Source organism: Schistocerca cancellata, chromosome 3 (genome assembly GCF_023864275.1).
Source record: "Schistocerca cancellata isolate TAMUIC-IGC-003103 chromosome 3, iqSchCanc2.1, whole genome shotgun sequence".
Classification (NCBI taxonomy): domain Eukaryota; kingdom Metazoa; phylum Arthropoda; class Insecta; order Orthoptera; family Acrididae; genus Schistocerca; species Schistocerca cancellata.
This window is the reverse complement of record NC_064628.1, coordinates 516,947,800-516,955,653: the sequence shown is the minus strand read 5'-3', so window position 1 is coordinate 516,955,653 and position 7,854 is coordinate 516,947,800. Positions and strand designations below refer to the sequence as shown.

Here is a 7,854-nt window from a genome sequence, read left to right as displayed (position 1 = left end):
GAAAAGCGGAAGGAGTATATAGAGGGTCTATACAAGGGCGATGTACTTGAGGGCAATATTATGGAGGACGTAGATAAAGATGAAATGGGAGATATGACTCTGCGTGAAGGATCTGACGGAGCACTGAAAGACCTAAGTCGAAACAAGGCCCCGGGAGTAGACAACATTTAACAACAACGACGCTGTACTATTCTACATATAAGTAATTTTTTTTCTTATGATTTTTCGATAAACTTGTGTAATTAATGTTCTGATTTCATTTCTTTTTTATTTCATGCCATTGTGTTAAGAAAACTGTAGACAAGTTTCAATGTGAATATTAATGTTTATGTCAAATGTCAAGTAATATTGTGATAGAATTGAAATGTAACAAATGTTGAAACTGTTGTAAGATGTTTAAAATTGTAACTGTGCGTCTGGTCCATACGCAGGCAATGTGTTAGGATATGTAGAAAGCAAAACCTCGGGTGAATACCTGGTCTGTCAGGGAGCGGTAAAAGGTGGATGGCAGGCGAGCGCGGGAAAATGCGCACGGGCACTGCACGGCACAACGGGCTCAGCAGTGGTAGTTGGCGCTTGGCAATGGTTTGAGCAACACCTTCTGGAGCGAGGAGGCTCTCCTGGAAGACATAGCTTCACTGAGCCTCGGGTATGCCGTTCCAGCGCCCACACAGCATAGGCACCAAATGGAAAAGTATTGCGACGCTAAGAAGAATTAAAGTGCCGATACGTCAAGAGCCATAGCTGTGGTTGTATATGTGCTCTGTGCCTCGTCATCTCGCCGCCCGCCAACCGCCGCATCGATACTAGCGGGTTGAAACTTATAGTACTGTATTCGTATGGATCAGAGAGTGAATTGTGCAATAATAACCTAAATTTTACCAGAACTTTCACATCATTTAATTATCCTCACAACTAACCTAGACAGGGTCCTTTCCAAATGTTGTGCAATCCGAGTGTCCCAAAATGAAAATTAAAATTTGTGTTAATAATAATTATTTGCAGAACTAGCTATGTTAGAATGGTGTTTAAAGAAATGCTTCGTTAATGAACCAGTAAATGAATAACGAAAGTCTAACGAAGTTGAAAGATAACTTTAATATTGATATAGTAATAATGTTTAATTATTTCGAGACAGATATAAAGGTATTTAAATGAGCAGTAAATAAGATGAAAAGAGTAGTAACTTATATACTGGAAATCTTGAACGCATAATAAATTCAGTAATCATTTTTTTAATACAGTGATCATAACAGTTTCAGGCCCCCCCTTTTTTTTCATTTGAATTCTGAAGTATTCTAAATTGGTTTGACCAGCAAAAGTTAAAGTCAATATAAAAGTCAAATTTTATCAGTGTTTTATCTTTATCAAAATTGACATTTTGTGTGTGGCACCAAAGTGATATTTCTAGGGTAACCTATGCCCGATTTTAATCAGATTAATAGACAGTATAAAGTTTTGTAGTATACATTGTAGTGTAGTGTTATGTATTCATGGTTTTTCCATATCAGTACAGAACGTGAAACTATCAGTTCAATAGATTTTCTGGTTCTAAAATTCTACTATATTATGCAGTGTTACTACGTGTTGTTTTGCATGAATATATACCAACTTGTACAGGGAAGAAACTCAGTTAATGCGTAATTAGGCTGGCGACCGTATTATTATCAAATTGGTAGCATCTTCAGTGTTGCTTTGGTCCATCCTGACGTGTAACTGCATTTCGGACTTGCTTGACGGATCATTGTTATTACAGATTGGGTGTAAGTCTGATTTGCCACCATTCAGGTACACGCGGTCGATATCTATACGAAAATTCTTTCTCATAAGGTGAACCCCGCTCTCTTACCATAGTACAGGCTTTAACGAGTACTGTGTCACGCGGAGGTTACAAACATTCCATTAGAACTACTGATAACCTTTGGACAGCCAGTCATGTCAAAACTCTTCCACCTGGTGAGCAAGATGTATGAGACAGGCGAGATACCCCCAGACGTCAAGAAGAATATAATAATTCCAATGCCAAAGAAAGTTGGTGTCGACAGGTGTGAAAATTACCGAACTATCAGTTTCACAAGGCACGGCTGCAAAATAATAAGACAAATTCTCAACAGACGGATGGAAAACGTGATAGAAGCCGACCTCGGGGAATATCAGTTTGGATTCCGTAGAAATGTTGGAACTCGCGCCGCAGTACTGACTCTGCGGCTTATCTTAGAAGATAGGTTGAGGAAAGGCAAACATACATTTCTAGCATTTGTAGACTTAGAGAAAGCTTTTGACAATGTTGAGCGGAATACTCCCCTTCACATTCTGAAGGTGGCAGGTGTAAATTACAGGGAAAAACTCCTCCCGCACAGGCCATGAAGGCCCAAAGGTAACGCCTGGCCGCCGTGCCATCCTCAGCCCAAAGGCGTTACTTGATGCGGATATGGAGGGGCATGTGGTCAGCATACCGCTCTCCCGGCCGTAAATCAGGTTCCGAGACCGGAGCCTCTACTTCTCACTCAATTAGCGCCTCAGTCTGCCTCACAAGGGCTGAGTGCACCCCGCTTGCCAACGTCGCTCGGCAGACCGGATGGTCACCCATCCAAGTGCTAGCCCAGCCGGACAGTGCTTAACTTCGGTGATCTGACGGGAACCGGTGTTACCACCGCGGCAAGGCCGTTGGCAAAATACAGGGAGCGAAAGGCTATTTTCAATTTGTACAGAAACCAGATGGCAATCATAAGAGCGGAGGGGCATGAAAGGAAAGCAGTGGTTGAGAAGGGAGTGAGGCAGGGTTGTAGCCCATCCCCGATGTTATTCAATCTGTATATTGAGCAAGCAGTAAAGGAAACAAAAAAAAAATTGGAGTAGGAATTAAAATCCATGGAGAAGAAATAAAAACTTTGAGGTTTGACGACGACATTGTAATTCTGTCAGAGACAGCAAAGGACCTGGAAGAGCAGCTTAATGAAATGGACAGTGTCCTGAAAGTAGAATACAAGATGGAACATAAACAAAATAAAAACGAGGTCAATGGAATGTAGTCGAATTACACCAGGTGATGCTGAGGGTATTAGATTAGGGAATGATACACTTGAAGCAGTAAACGAGTTTTGTTATTTTGGGAGCAAAATAACTGATGATGTTTGAAGCAGAGAGGATATAAAATGTAGACTGGCTATGCCAAGGAAAGCGGTTCTGACGAAGAGAAATTTGTTAACATCGAGTATAGATTTGAGTGTCAGGAAGTCTTCTCTGACAGTATCTGTGTGGAGTGTAGCCATATATGGAAGTGAAACATCGACGATAAATAGTTTAGACAAGAAGAGAATAGAAGCTTGTGATACGTGGTGCTACAGAAGAATGCTCGAGATTAGATGGATAGATCATGTAACTAATGAGAAGGTACTGAACGGAATTGGGGAGAAGAGGAATTTGTGGCACAACCTGACTAAAAGAAGCGATCGGTTGGTAGGACATCAAGGGATCACCAATTTGCACTGGAGGGAAGCGTGGAGGGTAAAAATGTAGAGGGAGACCAAGAGATGAATACGCTAAGCAGATTCATAAGGATGTAAGTTGCATTAGTTATGCTGAGACGAAAAGGCTTGCACATGATGGAGTAGCATGGAGAGCTGCATCAAACCAGTCTCTGGATTGATGACCACAACAACAACAACAACAACAACAACAACAGCAGCAGCAGCAGCATGTAGGTCAGAACTGTATCTATTTGTGTTAGAGTGAATTTAACTTGGAATAACTTAGTTGTGAACCTACCTGCGATTTTTCAGCTATTTTATTTTTATGTACATTGGGGGTCGAGCTATTTTCAGTTCACTTAGACACATAGCAGAGTTTATCACCAGAATAGGAATTTTCATGGATTTAAGAACAATAAACTTTGTTTATTAAACTTTAACCGTATATAAATGGAGCATGTTATTTAGATTTTCTGCATCTACAACAAAACTAAAGTCATTTTAAATTTGGTTTGTAAGTCAGTGACAATTGGAGTGTTTTATCTACCTGTTGTTAAAGTGACGGTATCTGTAAAAACGGTTATCTCCAGAGGACGAACCCAGTTGAATACTGCGGCCCCTTTCAGGTTGGTGCACCAAATGTAAGGCAGAATTGGACACAGCAGAGTTAGCAGAAGTGCGATGATAAGCGGTTATAAAATAAAATAAAAATCAAGACGTATTTATTACAGAGGAAGACAGAAGGGAGGAAACTGAAGTGTATGCTTTATTTTAAGCAAAATTATAACAGTATCAGAGGTATAGAGGAATATCATATGAAATCGTAAAACTTTTTAGAAAAGAAGCTAACGGTGTTCCACGGAAATCAAACAAATCTTTGATCAATATGTTCACGTATTGTGGATAACATGTAAGACCTCTGAAAAGAGTTAGAGAAACTGATAAATGATAGGAAATCCGAGTATATGTCCGAAGGAAGGATTTTGATTCAAAGCAGATAAAACCGAAGCATTACATATGATGGAATGAAATAGGTCATTGATTCGAAGAATTCATGGAAAGAATATAATGGTTGTTTCTAACGTTTGCCTGCAGAAGAGAACAAGTAGAACATTCTTGTCAAGGGTCGAATAAATCAAACAATAACGAAATTGTAGGAGACTGACGGTCCTATACCACTTTAGAATTTCAACCGGTGAAATATCAGTGGGATGCAGAGTAAAAATAGACACAAAGCATGAAAGAAAAATAGTGGTCAGATTTAGTAAAAACGAGAATGTATTTAAGAGTAGGTACCACTAACATAGTATGCCGGAAAATGAATATAATGGTAAAGAAGACAATGGGGTGGTTATTAAACAAGGAACTTGTAAAAACAGCACGGGATGTTGTAAGTATAACGTAAGACAAACGGTGTTTCTTTCAGAACATATGGCACAACCATGTATGGAAGATCGCAGAAGGACCTGGTTCAAATGGTTCAAATAGCTCAGAGCACTATGCGACTTAACGTCTGAGGTCATCAGTCGCCTAGAACGTAGAACTAATTAAACCTAACTAACCTAAGGACATCATACACATCCATGCCCGAGGCAGGATTCGAACCTGCGACCGTAGCGGTCACCCGGTTCCAGACTGAAGCGTCGAGAAGCCACACCGGTCGGCGAAGGACCTGGTATTCAGGAACAACCGATTTACGTTAGTCTCCAACAGAAGACGCTGTAGACGATTCCTATTTTACGCACTCGAAGTATGTCGTACAAATTGTTCTCATGTGGATCCAAGAGGACACTCGGCTCCTTTCAAGACAGTGTTAGCGACAGTACGGCGCAGTATCAACAGTGCCTCAAGTAAGCATTATGACCGTATATACAGTCACCGCCAGGATGAACAAACCGTAGAATCTGCAAGTGGTTGTAGCTGTCGTTCATTGGATTCCGGACGAGACCAGGCTCAAGGAGAAATCAGTGCAAATGAACACTATTCACACGTACAGTCTTCAGACTGAAGTTAAGTAGTATAACATTTCGATAAGTAAGTTATTGTAAGTTACTGACAATCAGTGTTGTCATCATTTTGCGACAGATGTTGCTCAAACCTATTTGGTCCCGTGATGATGCTGTGTAGTTGCTGCGTGCAAGCAAGGCACTTCATAACAGCAACTGCTGTCTGTGTCAGGGGATTCCCTTCCTCCCCCACACATACGTCTGACGGCATGTGAAAGCGTGAGACAGTGCTGTCTCTCGTCATTGCCTCGTTATGACAAGCAAGTACGATAGAACAAGCTGAATTAAATAAAACTGTTCGTAAACGTGTTGAGGAAATGTGAGAAAATACAATAGAAACAGAAATTATTGAAAACCACGAAGAAAAGAAAACAGAAACTTATGTCAGGTAGACTCTACATTCCATCGGTTAAGATCTCATGTTGCGCAGAGAGATAATTTTATGAGCATTCGAAGATGGCTCTAAACGCTTTTACTGTATTTCTCAGCCTAGCGTCACGTGAATAGTATCATGACCGGTTCGACCTATTAGTACCCGTCATCACACGATATCAGAAGACAGAAGCTTGATAGATGACGTCCGTCTGCAGACACGAATACCAAACTGGTAGCTGACGCTCGAAAATATCACCCCTGCATCTTCCGTGACATTACATTTACTTACCTGAGCGCAAAACAGGGAAGATATAGGCTGGAATTTATTCAGAGTAACAGTCGCTACATTCACCTGGAATGATATATGGGAAATCATAGAGCTGGATATTAGAACGTGGACTGGAGCCCTGGTCCTCCGGAATGCGGATCTGGTGCCTTTACCAGTACGCCACTTCGCTTGGCCTCAGTTAGTCGAAGTTCTGTAGGTCATTTGAACGATTCTTTTATCGAAATGATGTGGAACGAGTCATTTGCAGGATTTGTATACATGATCAGTGTTAACATTAATGAACACATTATCTTTCTCGTCCTACTCATGCGATTACAACTGAAAACAAGATTTTTTTTAAAAAAATAATAGCTACTAGTTTTTAAGAAGAAATTCGTGTGGAATAGAATTTGTCCAGGAGATGATTGTAAGCTCGCTGCCAGCCACACTTTTTTGTTGCTGTGAAAATGATCAAAAAGTTTTGTTGCTGAATGCTGAACTCCTTTCTGAGCCACTGTCAGCTTTAATAATGGGAAATATGGGTTAGTTTCCCTTCCATTGTTGTAGGTATCGACATCACTGTTCTTCCCAAATTGTGACTGATTATGTATGACGAATTTCAGTAGCTGATAACTTTATTATGAAAAAGCAGTTAAAATAGGTAAGCTCCCTGAAGAGGTACGTACATGATGTCCGTGGGTGAAAAAGAGATATTATTATTACTGCTTGATTTTGTGCAAAGTATACTCACTTCCAAAGGAATGAGTTACCCCAGAAAATTATTCCGTAAGGAGTAATTGATTGGAAATATGCATAATACGTCAGGAGTTTTATTAATTTATTTCCAAGATTAGCAATTATACGAAGAACCGAAGTAGCTGGACTTAACTGCGGAATGTTAAGGCATGACTTTTCCACGCCACTCCTAGCTTGTGCACTAACTGAGAGAATAGTCTCGCAAATATCACGTTTAAAGAACTTGCGTCTCTCTCCCTTTTTCTTCTTTTTTCTTTTATCATCACGAAACGTTCACTGTCGACGGAATACATGCAGGATGACGTAATTTGACGCTGCGCTGAAACCGTTCCTCGATGAGGGGTTACCCCTCGGTGTATTCGACGGCGCTACAACGTCCATCTCCGACGGAACTCGTCGTGCGCATTTTTCCGCCTGGATGAAGCACGCTTCCCCCTGTTGCGTAATGCTGTTGCATACGTACCGTAGGTAGGCTTTCCCATATGCAGACGTAAAATGAAGGTGGCAGACGAAAGAAAAAAGTGACAAAAAGAAAGAAGTGTGTCAACGGGACGAATACGCATGCAAACCCCTGCCGCGCGCTGCACACACGGTTGAGAAGGGCGCGACACTTCCAGGCAAGATCGTCGCTATGACGCTGGGGACGGCGCGAGTGCTGTTCCTCGCATTATCTCAATAGAAAAAGATTAAATTCTGCAGATGGCAGGAACTCATTTGCACTAGTTCCTTAATGTACTTAAGCCGCCAATTGCAGGGCGTGGTAAACTGTGCGCGGCTGTGACAGTTGCTTTTTGACTAGAGTTATCTTAATATGCAGTAGGAAAGTACAGCGGTCCCGAAACTAAGCCGGGGGATAAGATAAGTAAGCTATGTTCTCAGTAAACTTGTTTGATAGGTTTATTATAGCTCCATAGCTCAGCGGTGAAGCGTCTACCTTTTCAAAATTGGAAAATTAAGCAAATGACAGGTTTATTATAGC

General features: G+C 41.0%; 1 pseudogene; it reads right to left on the bottom strand.

Annotated features, from left to right (window-relative positions):
- Positions 1-2,554: 2,554 nt before the first annotated feature.
- On the bottom strand, positions 2,555-2,672 carry LOC126177667 (5S ribosomal RNA; annotated as a pseudogene).
- Between the last annotated feature and the right edge of the window lie 5,182 nt (positions 2,673-7,854).